Source organism: Pecten maximus, chromosome 1, assembly GCF_902652985.1.
Source record: "Pecten maximus chromosome 1, xPecMax1.1, whole genome shotgun sequence".
NCBI lineage: Eukaryota > Metazoa > Mollusca > Bivalvia > Pectinida > Pectinidae > Pecten > Pecten maximus.
The window spans coordinates 29,662,126-29,678,630 of NC_047015.1; the positions used below are offsets into that span (position 1 = coordinate 29,662,126).

General features: G+C 40.9%; 1 protein-coding gene across 2 annotated transcripts in view; it reads left to right on the forward strand.

Moving 5' to 3' along the window:
- The window catches only part of LOC117329703 (FMRFamide receptor-like), a 76,589-nt gene that overhangs the window by 25,311 nt on the left and 34,773 nt on the right, over window positions 1-16,505 (forward strand). The window contains exon 1 of one of the 2 annotated variants that reach the window (XM_033887803.1): window positions 4,787-5,051. The exons of the other annotated variant lie outside the window; for it this stretch is intronic. The gene's annotated coding sequence lies outside the window, so the exon portion shown is untranslated. Of the gene's footprint in view, window positions 1-4,786; window positions 5,052-16,505 lie in introns of those variants that run through there. 2 annotated transcript variants of the gene reach the window in all.

Genomic DNA, 16,505 nt, shown 5'->3' on the forward strand with positions numbered 1-16,505 from the left:
TAGACACAGAACGAATGGACAAACAGACCACAAGATATAGGACGAATGGACAAACCGATCACCAGACACAAGACGAATGAACAAACCGTCACCAGACATAGGACGAATGGACAAACCGATCACCAGACACAGGACGAATGGACAATCCGATGATCAGACACTGGACGAATGGACAATCCGATCACCAGAGGAATAACGATTGTACAGACGACCTGATCTTATCTGAGATTAAGTCCGAGTACAATTTAACAGAAGACGAATGAAGTCGATAATCTATGTATGATCATATCAGATTATATATCGATTTGTTTTGTCCCTTTGCGCACCATTTTGGCTATAGTATATGAACAGTGAAGGAGAAGAACACACATCATTTATACTAGCAATGGAAATCAAATGCAGTGTACAACGGCAATTATGTTTGAACGGAAAGAAACTCTCCAACCTTACAAAACCTGACGCTTAAAACAACAAAGCAGACTTAAATGAAACCAGTCTTCAAAATCTAAAGTAGCCAAACGCTCTATGTATTCTAGAAAGTCTCAGTTAGCTGACATCAACATCAACAAACATTAGTTAGTTGGAAACTAACCATTATAATCAAATGAGAATGAACACTGTAACATTGGAAACTGACAATTGTAATCAGACTGGGATGGACGTTTCACTTACCGGAGTCACTAAGATCTGGTTTAGATTAGGTAAACAGAAACAAAGGCCATAGACGTATCTTTAACAATTAAATTCTCCGGTGCCATTTAGGATGAAGGGAGGGTTGTACACAATCGAGATGGTCACCGTATTAACAGTGATTAAAGGAAAATGACACATTAATCACATATATGTTGAGCAGCGTCCGCTGACGAAGACGGACGTGATTATAGGGAGAGGTGAAAGTAAACCGGACGAATAACTTCACCGGACTAAACATGGGTTGGGCGGACGAGTGGACGAATTCGACTCCTGGAGTAGAAAAACGGATGGATGTCTTGGGAATGACAGTGCCGACACTGAGGCCAGTGTCCTACTGGTCCGCCAATATATTATGACAGTGGTAATTATTTGGGTGATTAATCCGCCCCCAGGGATAACCACGCAGTGGTCTATTTGATTCAGAGGGACTGAGTTAGATGTGTACACGCCATACATGTGTATCTAGTCCGCGACATACGTTATCCGAGATGAAATCTTATAATATCACACAGCTTATTCCAGCCACGTAAGAAAATGCATAATAATGTCGATGCATGTAAGACTGTTGTATGACATACGTGTACAATGTACAGTATACCAGTATAACACCACCAGTATACACCGGTACCGAACCACGTGTAACCACCGTATACACGAATACAGAACCACGTGTTACCACAGTATACCACCAGTATACACGAGTACAGAACCACGTGTTACCACAGTATAACACCAGTATACACGAGTGCAGAACCACGTGTTACCACAGTATACAGATGTACAGAACCACATGTTACCACAGTATACACGAATGCAGAACCACGTGTAACCACAGTATACACGAGTACCGAGCCACGTGTTACCACAGTATACCACCAGTATACACGAGTACCGAGCCACGTGTTACCACAGTATACCACCAGTATACACGAGTACAGAACCACGTCTTACCACAGTATACACGAGTACAGAACCACGTGTAACCACAGTATACCACCAGTATACACGAGTATAGAACCACGTGTTACCACTGTATATACGAATACAGAACCACGTGTTACCACAGTATACCACCAGTATACACGAGTACAGAACCACGTGTTACCACAGTATACCACCAGTATACACGAGTACAATATCACGTGTTACCACAGTATACACGACTACCGAGCCACGTGTTACCACAGTATACACTAGTACAGAACCACGTGTTGCCACAGTATACACGAATACAGAACCACGTGTTACCACAGTATACCACCAGTATACACGAGTACAAAACCACGTGTTACCAAAGTGTACCACAAGTACACAGGAGTACAATATCACGTGTTACCACAGTATACACGACTACCGAGCCACGTGTTACCACAGTATACACTAGTACAGAACCACGTGTTGCCACGGTATACAAGAATACAGAACCACGTGTTACCACAGTATACCACCAGTATACACGAGTACAGAACCACGTGTAACCACAGTATACACGAGTACCGAGCCACGTGTTACCACAGTATACCACCAGTATACACGAGTACCGAGCCACGTGTTACCACAGTATACACTAGTACAGAACCACGTGTTGCCACAGTATACACGAATACAGAACCACGTGTTACCACAGTATACCACCAGTATACACGAGTACAGAACCACGTGTTACCACTGTATACCACCAGTATACACGAGTACAGAACCACGTGTTACCACAGTATACCACCAGTATACACGAGTACAAAACCACGTGTTACCAAAGTATACCACAAGTACACAGGAGTACAATATCACGTGTTACCACAGTATACACGACTACCGAGCCACGTGTTACCACAGTATACACTAGTACAGAACCACGTGTTGCCACGGTATACAAGAATACAGAACCACGTGTTACCACAGTATACCACCAGTATACACGAGTACAGAACCACGTGTAACCACAGTATACACGAGTACCGAGCCACGTGTTACCACAGTATACCACCAGTATACACGAGTACCGAGCCACGTGTTACCACAGTATACCACCAGTATACACGAGTACAGAACCACGTCTTACCACAGTATACACGAGTACAGAACCACGTGTAACCACAGTATACCACCAGTATACACGAGTATAGAACCACGTGTTACCACTGTATATACGAATACAGAACCACGTGTTACCACAGTATACCACCAGTATACACGAGTACAGAACCACGTGTTACCACAGTATACCACCAGTATACACGAGTACAATATCACGTGTTACCACAGTATACACGACTACCGAGCCACGTGTTACCACAGTATACACTAGTACAGAACCACGTGTTGCCACAGTATACACGAATACAGAACCACGTGTTACCACAGTATACCACCAGTATACACGAGTACAGAACCACGTGTTACCACTGTATACCACCAGTATACACGAGTACAGAACCACGTGTTACCACAGTATACCACCAGTATACACGAGTACAAAACCACGTGTTACCAAAGTATACCACAAGTACACAGGAGTACAATATCACGTGTTACCACAGTATACACGACTACCGAGCTACGTGTTACCACAGTATACACTAGTACAGAACCACGTGTTGCCACGGTATACAAGAATACAGAACCACGTGTTACCACAGTATACCACCAGTATACACGAGTACAGAACCACGTGTAACCACAGTATACACGAGTACCGAGCCACGTGTTACCACAGTATACCACCAGTATACACGAGTACCGAGCCACGTGTTACCACAGTATACCACCAGTATACACGAGTACAGAACCACGTCTTACCACAGTATACACGAGTACAGAACCACGTGTAACCACAGTATACCACCAGTATACACGAGTATAGAACCACGTGTTACCACTGTATATACGAATACAGAACCACGTGTTACCACAGTATACCACCAGTATACACGAGTACAGAACCACGTGTTACCACAGTATACCACCAGTATACACGAGTACAATATCACGTGTTACCACAGTATACACGACTACCGAGCCACGTGTTACCACAGTATACACTAGTACAGAACCACGTGTTGCCACAGTATACACGAATACAGAACCACGTGTTACCACAGTATACCACCAGTATACACGAGTACAGAACCACGTGTTACCACTGTATACCACCAGTATACACGAGTACAGAACCACGTGTTACCACAGTATACCACCAGTATACACGAGTACAAAACCACGTGTTACCAAAGTATACCACAAGTACACACGAGTACAATATCACGTGTTACCACAGTATACACGACTACCGAGCCACGTGTTACCACAGTATACACTAGTACAGAACCACGTGTTGCCACGGTATACAAGAATACAGAACCACGTGTTACCACAGTATACCACCAGTATACACGAGTACAGAACCACGTGTTACCACAGTATACACGAATACAGAACCACGTGTTACCACAGTATACACGAATACAGAACCACGTGTTACCACAGTATACATGAATACAGAACCACGTGTTACCACAGTATACCACCAGTATACACGAGTACAGAAGCACATGTAAGCACAGTATACACGAGTACAGAACCACATATTACCACAGTATACATGAGTACCGAACCACGTGTTACCACAGTTTACCACCAGTATACACGAGTACAGAACCACGTGTTACCACAGTATACACGAATACAGAACCACGTGTTACCACAGTATACCGCCAGTATACAAGAGTACAGAACCACGTGTTACCACTGTATACACGAGTACAGAACCACGTGTCACCGACAGCATACCACCAGTATACACGAGTACAGAACCACGTGTTACCACAGTATACACGAGTATGCAAAACACCGTGCTCTAATCTAAAGTTTAACCACATCATGCATGGCTAGATATATAGCCAAAACCTGTTTTGGCCACAATAACCGCAATTACGACGCTTTCCACACGATAATTACGGCACACCACAAGTTATTTTTACAGTAGTTTATATTTAAACGTTTTGACAAATACACAAACGTGTATGACATCAGGATATAAGGATTCGAACTTTTTACGTCTTAGTTCAAAATAATATGTATACATATAGAGCTTATATCAAATACATGTACAAGTATACAGTATATACAAGCGGGCTCCAGCTGTCACATGACCTGAATAATGTAAGTATGGCAGTACCAAACATGCCAACATACTGCTGTCAGTTAAGTTTTCACGTGACTTCAAAAGACCTGCAATCATTAATGGAACAAAACGGAACGCTGGCCTAAGTTTACACATGATACTGTACTACGTTTGGACTATTGCGAGCATGGCGTGTTTCCTGGACTTAGGAACCAGATGGATTACTAGTCATCAAGTAAGCATGCATAAACTGCGACTCAGTATCTGGAAACGCAACGATTTTATAATTTATATCTAGAATTCTATGTTGTGTTTAAACCCATACAAGTAGTAGCTTCCCAAAAAGCTAAGAGGGCTACCAAAGGCATTATTTGATGATAGCACTAGTTATTGTATGTTACAGGCACACGGGTTTATGGTTTAGACGCAAGGACTGTTTAAGGCAAGGCTATAAGATCGCGCCTCATTATACATTTTATGTGAAAAGAACGCTTGTGTTTATAATAATGAAGTATTCTGTGATATAATGTAGATAATACTATAATAATGACATCATACGGCAATGTTGTTCCTGTTTCGTGGTTTGAGTTTCCGTCTTTTATCATCTCATTAGTATTGATGGTAATATTGTCCTCCGCCATCTTATGCTTATCTATGTCATGATAATTACGAAAATGTTTGTACTGTTCCCTATATGCTTGTTTTGCATTTGGATGAAATAAAAAAACTAAAAACTATCCGACATCCGTCCTCCATTCAGAGACTTGATCAAGCCCACTCGTATGCTTCGTATGTCCCTGGATGATGCTCTGTAATATATACAGTTGTGTGATCGCACAACGTTCCAAAAACATCGTGCGCACACCGTGCAGACATCGTGTGCACATCGAGCAGACAACTGTGCGATGTAAACCGCACAGCTAACGATAGGGTTGTAAATATTACGAAATAACTAGTTATACGAAAAGATATACGAAAAAATTAAAATTATGATATAAGATGGTCGCTTTTATATATACGTGCTGCATAACAATTGTTTTCATTCATGGAACATGTATGACCTGTTAATTTTTGCCATTTAAGTACCGTCATTTTGTCTCGCAAGTATTCGTGATGTTTTCGACGGCCTGGTGATACATGTACATGTATATACATGTACCAGAATGGTAGACGGACATCACTACGATTATTTATCTTACTTAATACATAAATTACATATATTATGTATTTTTAAACACAACAGAAATATTTCTATTCAACACAAGTCGTTTTATCTGTTGTTTAGTTCTACATGTACATGATTGTAGCCTGTATATAATCTCGCTGAATACACATTTCTTCGACTCGCCAAGGCATAGTGGTGTCCTCGACGACGTCCGAGCAAACTATATAAAGTTCTTTAATAATCATTTAGATAACTTAATTAACTATACATCGGTATTTAGTTTCATTCCTAATAATTATTGCATATATTTCACCAAAAATATGGTAATTAGCTGCGTCGTAAAATGTTAATCGTTGTATATCTTTTACAATCGTTCAACACGTTTAAATAATTAGATGATGCGTTCCTCATTTTATATCGACCACGATACATATCGCACATGTACCGTTCCAATCGCCCATCGTGCGCACATTTTCCTGCACGATCCGTATCTCACATATCGCACATCGTGCACACATCGCACATCATGGAACATTGTGCGATCACATAACTGTATATCTGCCTTCTCAGTTTCTTTTCCTTACCGACCTGTTTTCATTTGCAGCTTCACTGTTTTATACCTGCCCCACCCCAGGCCGATTTGAGGTCAATTTCGTTATAATTAATTAAGCTCGTAATTAACAGTTTTAGGAGCCACTCATCTCAATCTATGTAACAAAGAGACTTGGAGACGCTTCCAATTACGACGTATTATACTTGTTTATTTTACGATTCAACTAACGCTGAAAGCACGTGTTACATTAAATACGCTATCTGAACGTATTTATAGCTGACGTTATAGTAATTAAATAAGCGTGTTTACTATCACATAGACAACGGAGAGTAAGCAGAGCGAACGCGTGATTCCCCGATATCTACAATGTTTAAATGAGCAGAGATGGCGTCGTTGCCAGAGCGAACATCCTATTGGTGTCACGATAGATAGAGACTTTGGATTTTAAGTTACATTGCAGATATATCGGAATACGTAGAAATGCACCATTAAGAATCCATAAGATACGTCTTCATGTGATATTCCTGGAGTTGGAGAATTATATATATCTAGGACATATTACTAAATATCAGGTCCAGCATCAGGGTACAACACCGCCGAGTCGCCCGATTCATTTCTAATTTGCATGAGAAATTGTGCATATGGTTACCAGGTATAAGACACGGTATGGTAAGTGTGACTCTATCTATTAGGTCACCAAAGTATACTCACAGTACAAACTAAAATATTCAACCTCTTTATGATTTACTTAGGACAACATTGTATTCCAATGTCGTCCCAGATACCCTTATGCAGCCGTCCGATAATCTCCCCCTCCCCCGATACCGCTGTCCGATCCATCTCCCCACAATACCCGCCGTCCGATCTCAATACTGCCGTCCGATACCCACCTACCCTCCCTCTCCCCCAAATCCACGGACGGTTCGAAACATCTCCCCACAATTTTGGTTTGGTTTGTTTTTGTTTAACGTCCTATTAACAGCCAGGGTCATTTAAGGACGTGCCAGGTTTTGGAGGTGGAGGAAAGCCGGAGTACCCGGAGAAAAACCACCGGCCAAGGTCAGTACCTGGCAACTGCCCCACGTAGGTTTCGAACTCGCAACCCAGAGGTGGAGGGCTAGTGATAAAGTGGCGGGACACCTTAACACCACTCGGCCACCGCCCGATACATCTCAATCCAGTAACTCTCCGTGCGTACTTTGGAAGTATTTTAGCTTCGTTTACGATAACAGGAAGTTTGAAATAGCTATGCCTTGTAATGAGATTTTAAGTAGTTATCATCTAGAACATGTAAATATGGAAGACATATCGTCTTTCTAAAAAAATGTCTTCGTTGGGCCCATTGAGATATGGACATTAATTACATACACTTAGATACACCAGCCGTCAGCCTCAGTGAGACCTTCAGGTCAAGGTTGAATTACCGTCTGGCTTGAAAGGAGTACTACTTGATATCGGGATACACACCCATTCCCAGTTGTTGCTGTTGTTATGTACTTTACCCATTTTACAACGATTGTGAAACAAGTTATCTCAACTTATGTTAATCACTCTTTTGGACTTGATGGAAGCGCGCGACGGGTCTTACTGTGGCAGGAAAAACCGGAGCACCCGGAGAAAATCAATGTGGTCGAACAGGTGACTCCATGCATTTCCACGCCCGATCAGGGAATCGAACCCCGATCTCCTAGGTGAAAGGCAAGTGTGTTATCCTATGGATGAAATTAAAACTATCTTCAGTTTCTATTATGATGTATCCCTATGATGGTGTGACGTGATAATTTGTCTCCTAACCCAGCTAGTGTTATCCTAGCTGGATAGTCTTAGTTGTGTAATGTTACAGATAAATCATGTTCAACGTTAAATAATACATGTACAAAATGTATAAGGAAAGGTTATCTACATGCAACTACAATGTACGTACTTTGCATAGTTTCGTTACATAGTTACCCCTCAGACCTACCCGATATAAATTTCAGAGTTTGTTTTGAATGGACCTTCAGAAGCTTAATTTCCTCGACTATAAAATCGGTTTTGTAATTTTAAGAGTAGATGACATGATCTGTTGATCACTCAACAGACCGAAACCGTCCGGTTAATGACCGTACAAGTTGGAGCCATGTTGACCGTGTGGCTTGTTCTGGTTCATTCGGCCGTTGGCCGTCGCAGCGATTTACTCGTTTTACTGCTACAGTGGACAATATTAGCATTCAATATGTCCTCTGTATCGCTAAGCCTCCCTGTACACTCAAACCTAAACTGGCCACCAGACCCTAAGTTGTTTTGTTATGAATTTCCAAGCTAAATTCTAATACTAGATTATCTGCACCTAGTTTGAGACTTGGGATCAGACATATCCTAGGAATCAAAATCATAAAGCTCAATTTTATTTATAATTTTAATATTCTAGAGACAGGAGGTCAGTCTAACCCTAACCTATCGCCCCTTCCCGTCCCGCTGCATCCACTCCCCACACCTTTGATAATTACTGTGTCGCCACGTCCTAGTGGTGGCCGCGTTAAGTCGCTACGCCTGTCATTTCCCTGTCTGTAATGATATCTTCAATGTGGATGGTTTCGTTAATGACTACCTAACACTTCAAACACCCTTCTGTAGCACTTGTTTTATGATGCTGTCGAAATTGGCCAGTTTTAATCACATGTTGTTTTCAAGTCACGATTTGTTCTCGGTTAGCCTATCAATTCCCCAACTCATTCTCAAAACACTTGAAATCCATTATATCATACCGCGGCGAGTTAGTACTCGTCAGCCATATCGTAACGACGTGCAGCAGGTTCTTTAACCTGGACGCCTTTGTAAAAGGGTAAATTTTATCTATTTCACAACGATAATTGCGAAACATGTTAATCAATTCAATACCAATCAGTATCAATCAGATTGGTCTCGATTAAAAGTGTAAAGTGTGTGGAAGGAAATCGGACAACCCGGAGAAAATCGTTTCACGTTCTATCGGGGATTCAAACCCCTGCCGCCAAGATGACAGGTGAGAGTGTTACTGTGCCACCCGACCATCAGTTCACGTGCCTTTCTCTACGTGCCCAGTTAGAACACGGATTGTTCAAGTCAAATGGGCGCCTCCATCATCTGTTCCATGTGGTCAGTACAAAGCGCCGCCGTGTTTACACCTAGCTGTTTGGCTCTGAATTTCGGTATTTGAGACGATGTTTACACCTGGCTGTTGGCTACTTGCACTTAGCTGATAAATTACTAATTAACGGCATGCGTGACGGTGATTATACCGAGCTGTTTGCCGAACGATTTGTGGAATGTTTGTCGACCCCATGTAAGTTGGTAGAGTCATAATCGGACGATTTTCTATTCTAACACATGGCTTATGCATTACATAAGAAAAGGTGGAATCCGAATTGAATATGGCACTGAAAAAAATGCAAGAGCCACGCACTTGTACGGTAAGGTACTCGTATATATTCACCGATGTCATTTAATGAGGAACATCCCTGTAAATGCACATGTAGTTAGCTGCGCGTGAGACGAGCTCGAGCGTAGTAAGGGTGTACTGCTAAAGCAATGAGTGATTTACCATGTCGAGGCTCGAACGCATCGCCCTGATTTCCAATTCGAAAGTAATTGACTATCCAGAAATCACTTCTCAGAAATACTACACGGGCTTTAATTTGTAGATATATGCGTTTCCATATTTCTTAATTGGCAAAGCTTCATTATATACGGATGTTTGCCGTGGTTTGGAGCTGACTCCAGTTGTTTTCTTTGTGTTGTACGTCGTGTTTTGAAAGGTACCACCGAGAGAAGCGCAGGCAGTTTACCGTTTGTTTATGTGTTTGTTAAAAACACGTTCCTTTCCAATTTAAGAGGAGGCGTTTCGAAAAGATAGGATAATAAACTCCGAGAAAGACCTGGTGCGTTTTGTTAGCTTGTGTATCTGCATTAATTAATAAGCATTCCTTCCATATTGTGGATAGCGATACAGACTGCAGAGAGAAATCTCTAAACCGATAACACCCGTGCAAGCCGAGGAATGCAAAAGTATACGATATCTACTGAACGGCAGTGACAACGTGAGAACGCCCTGTTGGAGATTTGCTCCTTTGCCCTCTTCTTTACGAAATTAAAGCCTCCGATTTAAATCTTCTGTACATATTGAAACATCTACAAAATAATTTATCTGATTGTTCCAATACTTCCTGCCTCCTTGGGAGAAATCTCTTTACCAGAAACAACATCCATAGAAATCCATGTGTGTGTATCAACTATCGGAGTCTTTAATCTGAAGACAACAAATTGTCTCCGCTTTCATATGTATGAATCAAAAAAGTTAATCTCATAGTAGGATACTCATTTTGGAACGAGTTTTAAACTAATGATTTTCTAAATTAGGTCATGTTTATAGATCCTGTGAAATGCTATATATCCAGTTGTTTAATTCTTCGGTAGAAATGACATACCATGGCGCCCGGTCTGTGTGAAGTAATTTTAAATTAATTTTGGAAAGCTTTTGTTTCAAGAAAATGGCATTCCTGTACGATGCTCTGTTTGAAGCGAGGGCATAGATTTTACACATCAGCTATGTTCGTGTGTGAGGCCACATCCGAGCGTTACTGAAACAAATGTTTACTTGTGTTACCGTGATGAATAGTATATATATATATATATGTACATTGTATATGGAAATGAGGTTAGTACTATATGAATTTTATGGCCCATGTACATTAAAATGCATTAGACTAGTACAATACTTTCCGGGTCATTGTCCCAAGTCTGACTGTCGGATATATTTAAATAAATATCCTAATTTTATTACATCCAAACAGGTCACCACGCTCCAATGTTTAGGATCGGTATCTTATGACAGCTGTTTCACAAAACTGGAACATTTCAAACCAGAATTAAACTGAGTCATTTTACGTATTTTACCGATAAAATACATTGCCAGCAGCTGGAAGACCAGCTACCGTAAAACAGTATGTTTTATACAAATGCTAGCAGCATCCACAATAAACTTATCTGAGTTATTCATTCCATAAACTACCTCGGCTGATAATGTGTTGCTTACATGATTACTATAGTTAGCCCTTATAGTACTCTAGTGGGATATCTCCTTACAATATACATAATGGGTCGAATCGAACACCAACCTAATGTTACGTACGCCCAATGAACACATACCAACTTAGTGCTGTTCGACCCCGATCACTTGTGATCTACTGGGTCCCAGCCTCGACCTCGATCACTTGTGATCTACTGGGTCCCAGCCTCGACCCCGATCACTTGTGATCTCCTGGGTCCCAGCCTCGACCCCGATCACTTGTGATCTCCTGGGTCCCAGCCTCGACCTCGATCATTTGTGATCTACTGGGTCCCAGCCTAGATCCTACCACTTGTGATCTCCTGGGTCCCAGCCTCGACCCCGATCACTTGTGATCTACTGGGTCCCAGCCTCGACCTCGATCACTTGTGATCTACTGGGTCCCAGCCTCGACCTCGATCATTTGTGATCTACTGGGTCCCAGCCTAGATCCTACCACTTGTGATCTACTGGGTCCCAGCCTAGACCTCGATCACTTGTGATCTACTGGGTCCCAGCCTCGACCTCGATCACTTGTGATCTACTGGGTCCCAGCCTCGACTCCGAATCGCTTGTGACCTACCGGGTCTCAGCCTCGACCCCGATGACTTGTGTTCTACTGGGTCTCAGCCTCGATCCCGATGACTTGTGTTTTACTGATTCCCAGCCTCGACCCCGATCACTTGTGTTCTACAGAAGTCCCAGCCTCAACCCCGATCACTAATGACCTACTGGGTCCCAGCCTCGACCTCGATCACTAGTGACCTACTGAGTCCCAGCCTCGACCTCGATCACTTGTGACCTACTTAGTTCTAGCCTCGACCTCGATCACTTGTGATCCACTGAGTCCTATATTATTGCCAAACAAACCACTGTCCGACAGAAATAGTGTATACAATCACAGGGACTTGGCACGAATTCTTCACCTATTGTCTTTACAATAATGTATATATGTAATATGTGATTAACTGGTCAAGTCCATGACTTGAGTAAGACTACGAGTGTCTACGTGTTTACCACTTTGTCGTGGTCACTGTTTACGGCTGAAGGAGCATTAAATCCGACACAATATTGATAACCCTCATCAAAACGGTGGTAATGGTCAGTCCCTGGTCAGGCCATTAGCGGCTCATTATCTTAACAACAACCGAGACCCGATACACAAACACCGGGGATCCTCGAGTTTAAAAGTTTATCAATTTCGCGTATCGTCAGTTTTGTTCGTCACTTGTTTTTGTCCGTCTAGACTTTGGAGCTGGCTGCAGTTCAACGAATAACAACACGTTTTATACAGTCGAACATTTACATGGTGTACTAAACACAAGATTTTAGGGGATACAATATGAATATTAAATCCACTTCTTCAACTGCTTGACCAGCAAATGAGTTACCTACTTCCAAAATGTCCACCCTGCGTCCCACCTTAATATGATTCGTCAATAGCTTGTCTATAACAGGAACGTAACGACATGGCTATCTTGTGTAATTATGTGATACGTGATACATATATACGTGTGATATGTTACTGTTTCCTCTGAAACATGCATTTTTTGCATGTTTTATCAAAATTTACAAAAAGCTTAACAAATTACTCGTCAACAACAACGGCCATAGTTAGCCATTACCATTTATCGGTGATCGATCAAGTCGATCAAATATATACCCTAATGATGATATAACTAGTTTTTCATAACTGCAATTAAAGCCGGAAATACTTCGGTTTTCTGTTTATCTTTCGAGGATATAATTCGGCGCGCGCAGGGTTGGTTCACGTTCTACAGACGTGAACGTTTAGATATCACGTGACAACACAGACAACTATACAGAATAGAGCATTGTGAGCCAACTATACAGAATAGAGCATTGTGAGCCATGTATAGGTACAAAAAAATGTATTTCGTAAGTGCGGTGATAATAAATCCAAGCATACAGTTAGCTCATTTTTCCACCTTTATTTAAGTTAGGGTAACATGCGGAGTTATAAATTGAGTTTAGAATATCAAAAAATATTACACAAAAACAATCTTGCACACAATCGCGTATATGGGGTCCCACAGGGCGCAAACACATGTACAACAAAACGCGTTGCATGCATTTAATTTGTTTTGTTTTGGTTTAACATTATATATTGTTTAACGACCTCCCGTGTGTTTAAAATGCATACGTGTGATGTATGTGTAGGCTGTGGTATTTTCGTGTTTGTCTCCATTGTGACAACGCGAAACTGTGACAACGCGAAACTGTTGAATTTATAGTGCTACCTTATTGAAACATACTGCCGAAGACACCCAGCAGGACATCCCATCCGGTCGCATTATACTTGAAACAGGCGAAACAGTCATCCCACGTATTTATGCTTAGCGTTAAGCGAGAGTAGCAACTACCATTTTGTAAAGACTCTGGTATGTATCGTTCAGGTGACAGAACCTCAAGCCTTCATCACAGTGGCGATTGCTCAACTAAAGGACTAAAGAGACACAAAGAGACATTAGGGGAAACAACATTTAGAAAGAAGAGAAAAGATCCCAAATCTAATTGCCTCCTACGATCATGCAATGAGGGCAGCATTGTACAATACTTACACCTTTCCTACAGGACAGACATGTAAATGAAGGAAATGGCTACAGATTTTGTGCTTAGATAAGACTTATACACATCATACTCGTAAAATCATTTTTTGTGGTTCCATGAAGTACATTTAGTTTTAATTTCGGGACGGTAAATTCGAGTACAACATCATTAGAATCAAAGTGAATTCCTCGTTCGGCTCGACCGAGGGGGCCTCATTCTCTCTCCTCCATCTTTCCATCTGGTTGCCGATATTAATACGACTTTCTATGACCTTCACTATCCTGTTTTGTAATATGGCTAGAATATTTCCTTAATTTTCACCAACTTTTAGAGAACTTCAACAGAATTTTAGCACGAACAGGTCTGCAATATTTGCATCCAATCACGCAATGTGTTACTTTGGACAACAGCCAATCAGCATGCTGGAAACAAACGATTGTTCGGCATAACTTTGTTTACAATTTGGCAGACGAGATACCCCAACAACGTTTCGCTAAAATAAACGAAGAAGAATTAGGCCTATAAGGTATTTAGAAGAAAAAAGACGTTTAACACCCGAAAGAATACTTCAGGTGCAACAAAACTATTCCTGCCATATTTAAGTGTCAAAGTTTAGTCTGCATGCCGACTTTGAAAACTTCAGTCAACATGATTTGAACAGGAGCCTTTTATTCATTTTTTTTGCCATATAACAAAACAGTGACCCGGTAGGTAGTCACTTATGGTACCACAGACAGGACGTCCGTTATGTTTGTTTTTGTCCCTAAAGTATGACAACTCTACCGCGCATGCTCGTATTGATAATTGTTGGCGGCGATTCATTTTCATATTTCTGGTGGAAGTAACATTTTCACATTGTGAATTTTCAGAAATTGTGGGTTATCGTTGGAGTGTCGTATTAATGTTACGTTCATAACTTTTACTCATATTTTAGAAAAAAAAGATTCCCGTTTACTTTCATTTTCATATAGCATACAGTGTATATCTGAACTTAGAAAGCTCAACATGTCCCAAAAAGTGTATGTACAACCGCAAGCAATAGAAATGTCATCTCAAGAATACGTAACCGGGGATATATGTATGAAATAGAATTGTTAAAATACCTGAGATATGATGTTAGTTCGGCATTCCTCGTTCCCATCAATCATTTGTCCTTTTGTCTTTCCTCGTACAGTAGTGGAGTCTCAGGTATAGGACGTACAGTATTTGATATGTAATAGAGAAATACATTATGAACATGTGTGGAATATTATTTCAGAGATAACTGTAGACATCCTCGTGTTTATAAACACATTACTGAAGCGTGGCCAATGTGAAGTATACACCTGTCGGGCGGCAAACTTGATATATTCCTTAATATTCCTGTGGCATTTTCAATCCAAATCGCCTACATCCTTCCATTCTCCTATCAGCTTTGACGGCAAAATGTGATTAAAAGAGAGCGTGTTTTTGTCTTTTAATTATTAAAAAAAAAAAATCAATCAACAGTCTTATAAAGTATATTAAATGGTTTCACGCTAAATATAACGTATATATTACGAGTATGACAGTACCCATTATATAACACAGTACCCGTTATATAACACAGTACCCGTTATATAACACAGTACCCGTTATATAACATAGTACCCGGTATATAACACAGTACCCGTTATATAACACAGTACCCGGTATATAACATAGTACCCGGTATATAACACAGTACCCGTTATATAACATAGTACCCGTTATGTAACACAGTACCCGTTATATAACACAGTACCCGGTATATAACACAGTACCCGTTATATAACACAGTGCCCGTTATATAACAGAGTACTCATTATATAACACAGTACCCGTTATATAACAGAGTACTCATTATATAACACAGTACCCGATATATAACACAGTACCCGTTATATAGCACAGTACCCGATATATAACACAGTACCCGTTATATAACATAGTACCCGTTATATAACACAGTACCCGTTATATAACATAGTACCCGTTATATAGCACAGTACCCGGTATATAACACAGTACCCGTTATATAACACAGTACCCGTTATATAACACAGTACCCGTTATATAACACAGTACCCGTTATGTAACACAGTACCCGTTATATAACACAGTACCCGTTATATAAGTAACACAGTGCCCGTTATATAACACAGTACCCGTTATATAACACAGTACTCGGTTTATAACACAGTGCCCGTTATATACATGTAACACAGTACCCGTTATAAAACACAGTACCCGGTATATAACACAGTACCCGTTATATAGCACAGTACCCGATATATAACACAGTACCCGTTATATAACACAGTACCCGTTATATAAC